General features: G+C 43.3%; 1 long non-coding RNA gene across 1 annotated transcript; it reads left to right on the top strand.

Annotated features, from left to right (window-relative positions):
• Positions 1-372: 372 nt before the first annotated feature.
• LOC135310549 (uncharacterized) lies at positions 373-13,004 on the top strand. The gene is made up of 3 exons (XR_010370640.1): positions 373-711; positions 12,339-12,404; positions 12,514-13,004. It is a non-coding gene; the product is annotated as an uncharacterized LOC135310549 (long non-coding RNA).
• The last annotated feature ends 2,258 nt before the right edge of the window (positions 13,005-15,262 follow it).

The following is a 15,262-nucleotide window of genomic DNA, read 5'->3' as shown; positions in this document are numbered from 1 at the left end:
TGAGATTAGATGACAGAGTAATAAATTTTTCCTTTTAAAATATTCCTTCAACCATTTCACTAAAAGCTGAAATACCTTCACACTTTAGAGCAGAAGATTAAAATGAGGAGGAAAGTGGGAGTGGAAGAAAAGGATCTTTGTGGCAGGTATATCTTTTTTGCTATGCCAGTGATAAATCACTTAAATTTGGCCAAGCTATAAGTCTTTGCAAATTGTCAGTGTGAACAGACTCAACAGATATTTCTTAGACTCTGGTATCTTCACCATCTTGGTAATGAGTTAAGTCAACAGATTGAAGGAGGGGCTTGGAGGACCCAGCTTGGAGAATTCCCTCTCATCTGTCAAAGAAACTGCAGTGGCTGAGACAGAAGAAATATTATTAGAGCAGGCAAATTTAAATCTTAACAACTGGATTTTCTCACTGCCATGAAGTCATCTGAGATGCTTGACAATTTACCTAAACCCAGAATGTCCATCATTTTCTAGCTACCCAATCTGAAACTGCTGCAGGTGATTTAGATGCACAACACTATCATGCACCAGGCTGCTGCCAGCACTTCATCAGCCCCCCTTTGCTCTGCAGAAAAAAGCAAGTGCTGGAGAGAAATATTTTTGGAAAGGGGAAAACTTTATTTGAGGCTTGCTCGGTAACCAGAAACGTGTATCACGAGCACACATCCTTGCATCTCTTGGCATCAGACCACTGAGAGGGTAAGTGAAACATTTTGATCCCACAATATGCTTATGTTAAATATCTCAGGAGTAACTAACCTTTGCGAGGAACCAGCCAGCAGAGCCACCCTTGTTATTATGACCTATATTAATTTTCCTTAACTTTCCCAAATTCGGAGCATCGATTGTGAACTTGTCCTCTGCTCCCTTTTCAAAGTTGTCTTTGTCATTGTCGAGTTTCCTCACACCTGAAGAAAAACAAATATAGACAAACCAAGGACAAAAAGGTTACTGGGGCATGTATGTTTGCAAGTAAGGAAATATTTAGGAATGTCACCACTGACTGAATCAAAAATTCTCCAGGTACTAGCTCTCTGCAACCAGGATTCAAGGTAAAGGCAGGGGATTTCATATTCTAATAAAAAAGGTACCTTTTCTAGAGCTCACAAAAGACCAGGATTTTCACTCTAATGTTACAGTTACTTACAGCTCTCAGAGTTTTCAGAAATATATATCCAGATGGCTCTTGCATCTTTTTTTCATACCACCACATTTCTCTCTTAGTTTTAATGTCTTTAAAAATCTCCAAACTGTGTTAAAAAGGCTTTGGTCACAAGCTGCAGATTTTGACATTTCAGGTCATCAGTTTCTTTGCTGCATCACACAGGAAGGATTTATTTTCAAATTAGGACCCAACCAGGGGTATTGGCTTTTCCTGATCTCAGAGGAGCTTGCCTTTATGAAACATATAAAAGTGCTGACCCCAGTTGCAACCACCACTCTTCCTGTGGGAGCAATGCTGCGAGTGGGATTGAGCCCACCCATGGCAGCAAGGCAGGGAAATGTGTCAGAGGGCAACTCATCCCACTTACCTTAGAAAGGGATTAATCATTTTCTAGGGGTGTTATTCCTCTGTGTAGATATGACAGAGTGCCTGGGCAACTGGCTTAGATTTAGACTCCCGCTTTCAGATGTCTCCAGTGCTATCAGATAAATCCCCTTGTAAAAGTCTGGAGAATTAATCAAGGATGAGACCTATCCACTAGGCTTCATAATCCGTTCAAGGACACTTGGCAGACATCATGTCATTTTTTTTCTTGAGTTTGACAGGATAGGTGAGTATAGAAGAGAGAGAATATTTGCTAGCTGTGTCGCCAGGAATTTCCACCCACTCTTCTCCGTGGCATGACCCAGAGAATTGGTCTGGGCACATCTTTTAGTACTATTCAGTGAAAACCATTTTTAAAAATTAAATTCAAGTTCCTAGACCACTGTTGTAGTACGATCTACATTTAAAAAAATTTTTAAAAAGAAAAGGAAAAATAGCTACCACCATTAATTTAAAGCTAGCTAATATAAACCTTGGTTAGATTATGATTCTAAATGGCCAGGCAGGCTCAGCCACAACCTGTGCCACACTGAAAGGACAGCATTATCCATCCTGGCCACAAAAAGGTGGGACATGGAACTCTCACTGCATGCACTGTAAATACACATTTCTGTTGGATCCTGCAGCAGAATGGCACTTACTGAACTGGTTTATGCTGGTGGTTTATGCTGCATTTTCCCAGGGTGTGTGTTTTTGGTGGTAGGTAACTTCAGTCATGCTCACAGCCTAGCTACAACTGCTGCTTTGCAGACGCAGCTTCCAGGAGCTGTGGATGTGAGAAACCCCAGAGCTAACAACACCATTTGTTGTGCCTTTCACTCAGCCAAATTATTCTGCATTTGCCAGATTGCTGCTGTGTGTTGTTCAGATTGCAGGCCTGCAGAGCAGGAAGAAATATTTTGGGAATTTATTTGCATTTGAATACCTGTGTCTCCTTTCTCACCGAAGATATTAATGAAGACATCCGCATCTGTTCCACTGCCGCTAACTTCACCAGTAAAAACTCGGACCACATATTTGTTGACTGCAGGAGAGAGGCAGAAATCCCAATACATTAATAACTTATTGGTTTGATACAAAACATAGTACAGACAAATGCTGGCTGTGCTGCTGCTATCTTGAAAGCATGTCCGAACCATGGCCCCTGGATCCCGTACACTGACACTCTTCTCCACAAGAGGAATAAAATCCATAGGTAGGGCTCTGACACTTTGGGTATTCACCACCCTGGGCAAGAGGAAAAGATCACTTAGTTCCTGGCCTTGACACTAAACATTGAAATAGATGAGAAGAAGGTGCAAATTTTGATGTTGATCCATGGCCATTAAATGAACTCGGACATACACACCAGCCTTACTTTTTCAAAACATCAATGAATTACAGAGGCAGCCACCTGCCCAAGTTCAGACCTGACCCTTCTGGTCTGAATGCTATCCTAGAGCTATTTTTGCAGCCTAGCTTAACCTGGCTGTGCGCGAGCACAAAAATTTAAAGGTGACCACCCTGCTACTCGGCCCATTTAAAACAAAAAAATTAATCCCATCCTTTCCATTTAAGGGAGAAACAGGAGTAAAACTCAGGAGCTGTGACACTACAAAGCTACATGATGTGTGGCACCAAGCAATGCAAAAAGCCACCCCACGAACATTTCACACATACTTTGTCAGTGAGTTTGAGAAGCAAGTTCTTCAGAGGGATCAGGATGGGTCTAACTTGGCTTCAAAGGACAGCAAAGGTGAGTTCAACTTCTGAAACCAATGAGAAAACTCCCATGGCCTTCACTGTGACTATATTTGAGGCAAACATGAGCAACTTTCAAAATCTACTGTCAAAGTGTACCTGACTACCCTGTTCCTCCAAGCAAAATCAGCCATGACAGAGGTCTAGTGCTGTATCTTCTGTGCAGAACCAATGCTGGAGACAGACAGCAAGGCACAAAACAAAACTGATAAAGATTAATCCAGAATCTACTACTGAACAGTGCATGACATCATAGATTACCTCAACAAAGTATCTGTTATGCCCTCTACTGCTGATCCCTGGCTAGCTGATACTGCACACTCTGTGCTACATCACCTCGTTACCTAAGTCCTGGGCATGCTGCTTCTGCAAAAGGGACGAATGTACAGGCCACATCACACATACCTCCCTTCCAAACACAAAACATTTTGCACCGTGATCAATGGTGAGCAAGTTTTTCCCTTTGGCAGGTGCAAAGTTGGAGAAGTTTGTTTGGCCTTCCTAGCCAACACAACAAATTAATCCCCTCAGGAGCTAGGGACCATCACAAACCCTGGGTTACCACTCTGAGATCAGGTCACCTGCCTCCTCCACCATAATCAGTGTATATTAAAAATTATTCTAAAAGACAGCAGATACTTTGGTGCACACGCTCCCCCTGAGGCACAGGATGTGAGAGCAGGTGTATGAGAAGCAGTTGCTGGACCATCCCTTGAATTATAAAGATGCACTCAGCTCCCAGGCTGAGGAGTACAAGGGCAGAGCCCAAACAGAAGGGAAAATCACCTGTCACAGTTTAATGAATGTGCTCTGAAAAGGCTAAAAATCGAGCTGACATTCTTGGCGCCCCATCACAACACATGACATTACAAATAATAATGATAAAAGTGTAATAAATAATAAATAACAAGAAAGAGGAAGGCAGAGCCAGGCTCAGACAAGGAAGAAAATGCCTTAATGTTTCTCTTTAACTCTTGCTTCAGTTCATAGAGCTCTTACAACCCGCCAGTGATATGCCAACACCAAAGGATTTCATTTTCATTAGCCAAGGATGGAGATAGGGCAATTTACAGTTCCCATTTGGCCGCTAAGCTTCTCTAACTGAAAGTGACCTGTTGTACGTTGGGATCTTTAATCACAGACCACATTTTTCAAGAAGCTTTGCTTCTTGTACCTCCTCTACAATATCTATGCTGATGTCACTGATTAATTTTCCACTCCACATTTCAGGGGCCAGAGGAGTCCAGTGGGATAAAAGGCTCCACGAAAGGGCAAGATTCAGTGCCCGAAGTTAGATTACCGTTGTAGGACAGGCTTTATGCCTCTGAAGTAGAGACCAGAAGGATGCCTGAACATATGCAGAGCAGCAAGGAAGACACATAGAGAACAAGTCAATGAAGGGCAATCAGCAGCAGTGACCAAAAACAGGGCAGGAATGACACCTTGAATAGCTTCTGCAGAAATACATCTGGACAGCAAGCAAAACCCTGATGAAATTATCTGCCAGATACAGTGCCTTGAATGGTTTTTCAACATTGCTATATTTCAAATCTAAGGCATATAATGACACCATTTGACAACCTGCTCAGAATACCCTGTGCTCCCAAGGGCACTCTACATGCATGATATTGCTGTCAGAGTGTCAGCGTGGACACCCCATTGACAGAGCTGGTTCCTGAGCCCACAGACACAGGCAATGTGTTGGGTTATCACTTTGCGCTGGTGGCAATCATGGGGCACTGTGCTGCCAGGGTTTTATATTGCCCTCTAAAATATAAGCAAGGCTGGGTGCACGGTATGTACTTGCATGCCCCTTCTCCATCCTCCTTGCAGATGTGTTTCCACAGGCAAAGCTACTCCAAGACATTAGTGATCCTTGGCTTAGGTCATAGCACATCCTTGCTTCATGAACAGCAGAATCATGCCTAGTGTGAGCTCACCAGGTTTTCCCCTTAATTTTTTTCCTGTGTTCCCAATTCTAAAACCACGTGCACTCAAGCCAGTCCCCATACCTGCCCCTCTCAGCTCTGCACGCAGGACAATTTTAGTTCCTTCGTCTTCAGGAAGAACATGGGGTCAATCCTGGGCCATGCTGAATTTTTGCCAGTGCTCTCTGCCTTTCTGAGCAATTCAACACTCAGCTGCAGCAGAGAGAGTAGCTCTTCATTCTGCTCAGGGGTCCTTCTGTGCTTCATACATCAGCACATCTTACAGAATTACATGGTGGATGTGCAAATTTAAATAGAAAGGGATGCTACGTCTCAAAAAGACAGTGAGGATTCAGCTGCTAGAAGCACGCAGGAAAAGGCTGTCATTGCAGCCAGGCAGAGATCTGGCTGAAGTCAAGGACTCTTCATTTTAAGCATGGGTGGATGTTGTTCCCTCTTCTGCAAGCCTGTAATCATGCATTATTTAAAACAGTAATATCATCTTTTCAAAAATACCCAGTTGCTTTTTTTTTTAATCTCAATACATGGCTCTGAGTTCATCTGCAAAACAGATCAAGATGTTGCCTGGATATTTTTTTTCTGACTATTTCTCCTAGCACCAGGAACATGCAAAACGCTGATGTACGGCTGGTAAAAGCTGTGACTCCATCTAGCAGTGCAGGGTTACTGCAGCACCACCACGGAGAGGGGAGCTTTCCTAGAAGGGAAATTAGCAGCTTCAGAGGCATGAACTGCAAGACGGCAAGAGCAGAACAGCTAGCAAAAATTCAGTAGCAAGAAGAGTAACTATTTTCTGCTGTCTTTCCTCTCCCCATTGCAACACACAGGTGGAAATGTCCTGTGTGGTTACAGCACTTTCCTTTTCTCTACAGCAAGGTGCCTGCTCTGTTAGAGACAATCCAGCTCCCCCCCGACATCTCTCATCCAACAGGCTGACACACACAAAGCTGCCCAAGAAGGCACTCAGAGGCGTTGCCACGATGCCATCTCTGGAAAGCAGAGGGGTGGCATGAACTGATAGGACCCCACTGCATTAATTTAGCAGAGGTGTGACAGTCAAGCAGTTCATCTGTTACTAATCAACTCAGGCACAGCTTTCAACAGCTAAGAGGGAAGATTAATATTGCGCTGTGGGCTAGAGTCAGGCTCTTTCCACTAAGAGCCAAGGCGTTTGTTTTGGTGAAGGGCTGTAATGCCACAGGCACTCCCAGAGAGGTGCTCCCAGGGGATGATGGGCATAGGGCTGCAGCCCTCCAACCCCCCATATTCTAGGCTGGTCCCACTGCCATCCCCATCCCAAGGAGCCAGGGCACAGCACTAGCCCTATATCTTACCCAGGACCTTTCTATCCACCCCAGCACCCTTGGGTGCTCTTGTGCAACCTCTCTCCTGCCTCCAACAATGGAAAATGCATGGACACATCCCACCCAAATCCTGCCACCTGCAAGCTGCAGCTGACTGTTCAGCCATGTGATACTCATCTGTTAATGTCATTTATTTAGCAATATGATATCACGGTTACCTGAAGCACCATAGGATGGAATTGCCTGAAGAAATCTTGTAGCTAATATTATTTGGGGCATTAGATAGGACATTTACACACAAGCTGCTGAGTTTGTAGCAGCAAGAGCAGCAGAGTTGGGCAGGGACACAGTCAACTGTGTTTCATTACCTAGATTTATCACCTCCTGCAGGGCACAGTGAATTCCCTGCTAGACATCCCTGCCTACCTCCCTTGTGCATGACCTGCTATGGAGCAGGGCAGCAGCACAGCGTCCAACAACTAAGAAATGTCACAGCCTTCAGAAGCAAAACATGCTGGGTTAAAAGCATGGAGCTAAGTTGTAGGCAGCGACGGATTCTTCTTGTAAGACAACTTTTAGAAATTATCCTTCTGTTTTCACAGTGTTCCCAAGGGTGGCAACGTTTAAGATCTGTCCTTTACTGCTCAGCACTGAGCAGGCAGATTTCAGAAGGGGTGAGGGGGGAATGGGTAGGGGAGAGGCAACACTGCTGTCTCTAAATTAATGCTGGCAAAGAAATACATTTTGTGCTTAGTATAAAAAGTGAAAAGAATTGTTGCTAGAGGCAGAGGCAGGGGCCTGGTTTCAACCTAAGTCTGCTACAGCCTTTTTGCATGTGCTCAGGAAGGTGGTTTAACGTCCATATGCCTCAGTTCCTCGCTGTCAGATCAAGTCAGTCATTCCAGCCCACCAGAAATTGTCTGACAAAAATCTCTTCTTTATGGAAGACACTGACTTGTCAAAATGGAAGCTCCTTTATACCACTTCTGACAGCATATGCCTAACACCAACCCTTCCTAAATCAGCTTCTCCCAGTCTTCTGGTGGAGATGCCTTACTGCATTTTCATACAATGCAGCATTATCTCTGGAGTCTCTGTAAACACTGCAGAGAAGAAAACTCACCCAGCCCTAATCATTACACCTGTCTCTACTGCAGTAGCAGGGACCCTAGAGATTGCTACTGAGAGCAAGACATAATGAGAACCTAAAGCAATGCCTGTAAAAGTGGAAGAGCTCTGCTGACTTCACCAGGAATGAGCTCTGCCTCAAAATCATGGCCTGTTCTTGCACAAAGCATTTTTCACAGTGAGGACAGTCACCATTGGAATAATATCCCCAGGGAAGGGGTTGACTTGGCCATGTTGGACACCTTCAAGAGTCGTCTGGACAGAGTGCAGGGCCATCTTGTCTTGACTGTGCTCTTCCTAGGATGGTTGGACTAGACGATCCCTGAGGTCCCTTCCAACCTGGGATTCTGTGAAAGCAGCTGCACACAATTAAGGAAGAATTTTTTGCCCCCACCCAGGAAAAGGTTGAATTCGAAGGGTTGGTTTAGAGCTTGAGAATAATTAATCTCTGTCAAGACTAATTGACAACTCTCTCTCTTCACAAGCTGCACCTTCAGAGGTGGTGTTGCTCCTTAAACCAAGGGTTTAACCTGGAAATGCAGATTACAAGCACACCTGAAGCATAAGGGGTGCTTATGAAGAAAGAGCTTTGCACTGCTTTTGACCATGAGCACCCCTGCCAAAATATGTCGGGGGGGGGGGGGGGCGCTTTGCATGGCTTTGGGGTGCACATTGTCAGAGGTAGCACTGAAGACGCAAGGCCAGTACCACCCTGGAGCAGTATTTCATTAATCTCAGAAAAGCTATCTAAGAGTGTGTTTTTAAGAAAGAGATACTATAGCTGCCACCCAAGTAGGCATAAGACATTGGTAAAGAAAACTATTATATTTGCTCTGCTGAATATTATACTATCCTCAACCACTGCCTCATGCCCCTCCTTCAGTGAACTCAGCCATTTGGTCTCCCCATCCATCCCAGAGACCATGAGATTCAGCCTCATTTTGTGTAGCTCTTACGCGAAATCAAAGCATGCACCAAAACAGTTAATATATTAGGATTCAACCCAGATCATCCCTCTGCAAAGCCTGTGAGAGGCAATCTACCACATGCAGGAGTCTCTACTTGTAGGATATGCTAAACTGATGTTCCTACTGCAACTTCAAAGTGATTATGACATTTTGAAGCGAGCTTTAAATGACCTTGCTCCAGAGACAATAGCGGTTTAGTTGTAGAGGCATGGAGCTTAGCACAGGGCAAAACACCTTGTGACAGCAGCACAGAAATCCTTGTTCATCTAATTTGCCAAGATTTCTCATTATTTTCCAGTAGTTCAGCCCCAGGGTAGGAGCTCACTGAAAAAAAAAAAAAAAAAAGGCAGACATTTCACAAAAGAAATATCTGCTTCCTGCTTTCCCCAGATCTGCTATTATCAAAACTGGGGAAAGCACTGAAAATGACCTCTTGGGTAAAATACTTCTGCCCAAAATGAAGAGTAAAATCATTTTAGAGTATTATTAAAAATCATATTATTATCTGTACTTTAGTCTTGCTTTGTATCAATAATATATAAAGTTATTTTATTTCAAAACTGATAGTTGAAATAACTACAATATCTAGACACAATTGGTCAAAATTATCCCCTGTCTTCACAGAGGTGCTGTTCTGTCTGTTTTGTATTGGATACATATAGACCTATATCCCAGACGCACACAAAGATGTGTCACACCTCTCCAAAATTTTTTCTCTTGAAACATGAGGTCCTTTATATGAATTACAAATCTCCATCCCATTTCTGAGCTTTGTTCATCTCTTCTTCCTTGTGGTTTACAAGTCACAAGTGTTTCTTTTTATTTTTACATTTCAATTTCTCATTGACCTCACCCATCTTTAGACAAAACCACAGGCAAAAACTACAAGGTCAATGTCCATAGTTGACTTGTATTAGACATGGTAAGATAAGATGGGCAAAGTTTGCAAGGAGAGTAAAATCCTTCTTAGGCCAACTGAGGTATTTTTGGGAAGAAAATTTAAAAAAAAAAATGACATTTTTGGATACTCAGTGGGCCAGATAGCTTGACAGGTTTTTCTCCAGTTGGGGAGTAAAAGATAAGACTCCCTGTACAAACCTTGTTTATTGAGTATCTCAACATGCAGCAAGGTCTCATCCTTAGTATAGGGGGTATTCACCATTATTCAAAAGTAAACAACTCATATTTATTTCATAAATATATTTAGCTGCATTTTCCTGTGCTGATTATACACTTCCAGTTCTCAGTGTAAATAAAGATGAGTTTTGATGAGCCGGCAGCACCTATTAATATTTCATTCCCTCCCTCCCCCACACTTTCTACATCCTCAGAGATAATCTTTTTAATTTTTCTGACCACGGAAGTTTCCAAAATGTAACACCTCATTTTGAATCATGACCCAGGGGAGACAGGAGAGGGACCAGACCCACTCTCCAGGCCTGGCGTTTTGCAAAATGAGGCTGCAAAGCCCACAGGGCATCATCGATCAGTGCCTTGCATCCAATATGCTGCTCCTTAACAGACATTCCAGTGCCAGTATGTTAGTGAGAAATATTGACCACAGCTTCAGTTAAGATCCAGCCCAGTGCTTAGGGACGTGCGTACCCCACCGGGACAGGAAGGATTTAGCTACTGACTCAAAGTCAAGCATGTGGATCAACACTTGCTGCCCCAAGTGTTTCCTCAAGCCACAACCAGGTCAGTGCCTCCTGTCTTAAGTCTGCCAACATTAAAACTCTGGACAATGAACTGTAAAGTCTTAACACAAACCTCCTTTGCAGAGGAAAGAAATAACACAGCTCACATTCCCAGCTCAAATATATGAGTTTTAGATCCCAGTGGATCTAAAAACCTTAGGGAGTATCTAGGGCATGTTATGTGTGCTTGTACAGACGCTCTCAAAAGCACACCAGGCAGGGAAGTCCAGCACAGGCTGCTTCTTCATGTGCACAGCCTGCCTTCTTAACACCCGCACAGCCTGCCTTTCCTGCCTTCGAAGGAAACTGTTCTGTGGCTCTCTCTGCCTGTGGTCTTCTCCTTTGACCCACCATGAACACAAACTGTCCAAGTCTCCTCGGGTGATCTCATTAACTCTGCCCCAGAGGACGACAGACCAATGATTCAAAGAAACTTGTGAAAGACTAATGGATTGGGCCTGACCTGCAACTTGATCAGCTGAACTCCTCTCATTTGTAATTATGATAAATATTGTTCTCATTTTTTAAAGGTGAGACTACCCTCTGCATGCACAAGCACACAGGCACATTTCACCACTCATCTGCCTTTACAGGAATCCAGTTCTCAATTGCTCAGTGTGACCTTACAGCCTTTACCCCTTAGGACGTATCCATGCAAACTCTCAGATGCACCATATATCAGCCCCAAATCAGGCCAGAATTGACACAACCATCAACCTTCCTGCTCAAAGCTGGTTCTTGTCTCAGCAAGGCAGAAAACTTACACCTGCCTGCAAAAGACCATGCGGACTTAGCCCTAGTTAAAGCACAGCTACGCCTAACTGATGGTGTCATCCATTTTTGACATAATATTAATAATAACAAAAACAATAGGTGACCAATGCCTGGCACTTTTAAGTAGGGAAAAAAAAAAAGGCAATGCAATTGTGTTGGATGCTCCCATCCTCAAAGTCTGCGTGCGCCATGCATTGTGACTGCCCTGCTCCTCGGTACCGTGCTGTGTAACACACCCGTTGTAAACACACTCATTAATAGACCAAATAAGACTAAAATTTACCCAGAATAAGTAGAGAATGGAGGGGTTTTAGAGTTTGAGGTCATACACCTGGCTCTGTCCTACTGTGAATATGCAGCCTTGAAACAGTTTGACATGAGTTGTTGTGTAGTGCACATTTATAGCCCATTGTGTCCAATCAAACTATTTTGGTGTGTTGATGGCCAAAGAGCCAGCTGGAAATCAGTCCTTGGCTCTGAACCTCATTTGCAGTAGGCAGGTTGGCAAGTCTTGGCCAAAGTGTGATAGGTTAGCATAAATGGCAATTGCACAGAAGTCTGAATTAATTTTCAGGTATCTGTCCTCTTGAACATGGCTGTAAGGACCACACCCCCAGAGTGATCCAAAACCTGCAACACTCAAAAGAAGACCATCTCTTGACTTGCGCTTTGAGCCAGTCCCTTGCATAAAGGCTTAGCCACAGTCATACAATCCTAAGGCTTCATAAACTCAAGCAAAGCAGCACAAGGCCAAACAATAGCCCTTCCTTGTAATTAATGTCTGCAATGTAAATTAATCCAGGCTGCCAATAGTAACTACTGGGTAAATAAGAATCTGTAGCACTATCACTGTCAAAGGGCCATGGCCATGCGATGCCATGGACGTGAATACAAGGAATAGAGGATCCTTTAAGCAGGAACACTTAAAATGTAACCTGTTCTCCTTGAGAAGTGTGTGGCATTCAACAGGTAATCTGACAGCAGCCATTTTATTCAGATAAGTAAATGCAATCACTCAGGCATCTGCAATCACCAAATATTCCTGTCATCCTTGGTAACTCTATTTGGGACATGAAAATGACTCTGTTTTTGTTTTGTGTGTATGTGTGTCCGATTTTTCAACTGTATGTTGACTGTTTTTTGCAACATACTCTCTTCTGCAGTTTTTAATAATGCGTCTGTTTTTTTCCTTTGAATTATCCTCTTCAAACTTACAGCCCTGCAGCGATTCTCTGGCTGGCCTGTGCTCCTCACCAAGAAAGAGGCTGTCTCCCCAAGGCTTGGTAGGTTTTGGTCCAGACACCAACTATTCCCTTCAAATACACTTCAAATGCCTCTACAGAGCTTCAATAAAGCAAAAATATGACAAAAAAAAATTAATTTTTTTTGCAGTCCACACCCCACGCATATCACAGAGAAGATGCACGTCTCAGCAGTGACCTCTAGTTCAAGAGAGGAAGGTAAATCCTCATGACAAAGATGAAAAAGCTCTCCAGGAGAAGATCAAAAGCTGAAGAGGATGCAGGGGAGGGAACATGGATGAAACCTGGTTACCTCCAAAAGCATACCAGACTGTGGCAGCAAATGTAGCATGAAAGCAAAGCACAAGACTAAGGTCTGTAACAACAGTGCCAGGGCGGTTTACATGGGACAACTAAAGAAAAAGGGAGAACAGTGATTGAAGAGACATGACCAAAAAGGAGAAGAGTAGGGCACTGAACACTGCTACTGGGAACATGGACTTCAGAGGGAGTAACAAATCTTTCTTTACAGGCACATAAAATCACCAAACCACATAATTATTCATTTGTCTAGTAGCCTAGGAAATATTAATACTCAAAGAGTAAACACCACTGTTTAATCCATTCGAAATAAAAAAACAAGCAAATTTAGGGCAAATGACTTGTATGTACAAAGAAAATCGTATTACTATCTAATTTCAGACCTTTACGGATCCAGAGGGAGCTAAATGAATTCAGATAAATTTACATTTGCAGTTGACAGTTCACCTCAGCAGCCTGGGAATGTTTATCTTTCATTAATTACGGTTCAAGGGGAACTGCAACCTGAGATAGCTGAGCTAACCCTCTCCTCTTACACATTCAGACCTGCCATCTGGAAGGCATCCAACCCTTCATCTGTGCTTCTGGCCTCAGCCCGACTCCCTCATTTATACAGACGGCTGCAGAGCTTCCAGCCTGTGCCACTCAAAAGTGGGGTTTTCTATCTGAAAAAGGCAACGAGAAAAGATGCATTTCTGACAAATGCCTGGTTAAATCTCTTCCTTCATACTCTTAAGGCAGAAGACAATCTTATTAATATTTGTCCTGGACTAAGCACACAGTGAGTAGTGGACCTATAACCCAAACCACTTCTCCAGAAGAGCGAGTGCTCAGGACTAGCATTTCAGCTGGTGAAATGCAAAGTTGCTCCAGCAATTTCACTGGAGTTGCACTGATTTTTTACCAGATGAGGGTTTAGCCCACAAATCTTTTCCTGCTGAGAGACAGGTGTTGAACAGGATGGAGGAAATCAAATGCATTCCTTTGAATCAGCTCTCCCAGGCAGGAGTAATAATAAATTCAGGTAAACTGCTGTGTCATTTAAAGAACTATTAAGATTGAATGGTTGACTTCCTCCCCAAGGGAATTTCTTGTTAGTTGTGACTACCTTCTCCAGACCCCTCCTGCCCCTTGAGTGTCTTTAACTTTTCCCTTTCACAGACTGAATGGATAAAAGAGCAGCAAAGGACTTTGGCACACACAGCGCCAGCCATAACTGGGTGGGGTTTTGGCAGAAATGTCCAGGTGTTATATCATTCCCCTGTGGCAGCCACCCTAGAGAGGTCTGCATTTAAAAAATGCTCTCAGCTATATTTCTTGTCAATGGATATTATTTGTGCATGCGAACTTGACAGGCAGTATCCTTCAATACTTACATCTTCAACATACTGAAACTAATTTAGGAGTTTGTATCTTAATAGGGCAAAATTATTTAACACTTCAGGGGCAAACAGTGCCATGGTGTATTGTTTCACTGTTAACTTCAAACAGGATCTCAATAAAAATAGCAATACTTTGCTCTTCTAGAGCATCTACCAATGCTCAAAGCACTGTATCAAGGCTGGCAATAAAATGTTTTTACCAAAAAACGCTCCTAAGCAGTCACGTCAACAACATTAGTGCAAGAAATCTGCTACTTATCCTCAAAAAGATGCAATACTAGCAAAACCACAGGTTTCCTCTCTTTTGCACCAAATTATACCTCTCCTTCCCCCCAGACCAGTGGCTAGTGGCAGGTGTATTTCACTTTCCATGCCCAAAATTAAGCTCCCAGATAGACGCAGTGCATTGGTGGGGTCATCAGGAAAGCACAACTTGGTTTCCTCATTAGCACTTGCAGATAAACTGCTGACATACCACCTGAGGCTGGTTTGCTGGCTCCACTTTCACATCTCGATCGTCTTCCCACTCACATTACATGCACTATACATCACCACATGGCCTACACGCTGATATCAATTTGGGAGTACATGTCTGGTTTGCAAGCTGTCCTGGCTTAATTTCAACATCATTAGCTTAAAACCACTCTGAAAAATAGGCAGCAGTTCTACATGGATATCATACACATACAGTAAACCGGTGTAGGATTACAGCAAGAGGGTTGGCTTGTTTATGGAAATATCCTGCAGGTCGTCACCAAAGCCTGGATATACTTAACTTTATACACAGGACTGCAACCACACTGCCTCTTCTGATTGCACACAATGATACCAGCTACCTCATCCAGGCTAGGATGCCTCTCATCTACATATAGCCATTTAATCTAATTTAAAGTAGTCATCATGGATCCTTTAGTACTTAACCAACAAGTGGAGCTTCTCCAAATAGTGATTTATCCCACCCTAAGGTGTCAGGTCTAACATTAGAAGAAGGAATTACCCTCTGGAGGCACCTTGCATCTTCTTATTTCTCTCCTCACTGCCTATAAACAAAACTCAAATTAGCTTAGACTGTGCAATTACTTTTTATATGGCTGAAGTAATCTGAAAGCAACCCAGTCCTTTCTGACAAGGCACCACAAAGCCAAGCTTTTTGGAAACCCCTTACTTTTGGGCACATCCATGGGATTCAGGCTGCCA

Source organism: Phalacrocorax carbo, chromosome Z (assembly GCF_963921805.1).
Source record: "Phalacrocorax carbo chromosome Z, bPhaCar2.1, whole genome shotgun sequence".
NCBI classification, from domain to species: Eukaryota; Metazoa; Chordata; class Aves; order Suliformes; family Phalacrocoracidae; genus Phalacrocorax; species Phalacrocorax carbo.
The sequence above is the reverse complement of the archived record's forward strand: the minus strand, read 5'-3'. Positions and strand labels throughout refer to the sequence as shown.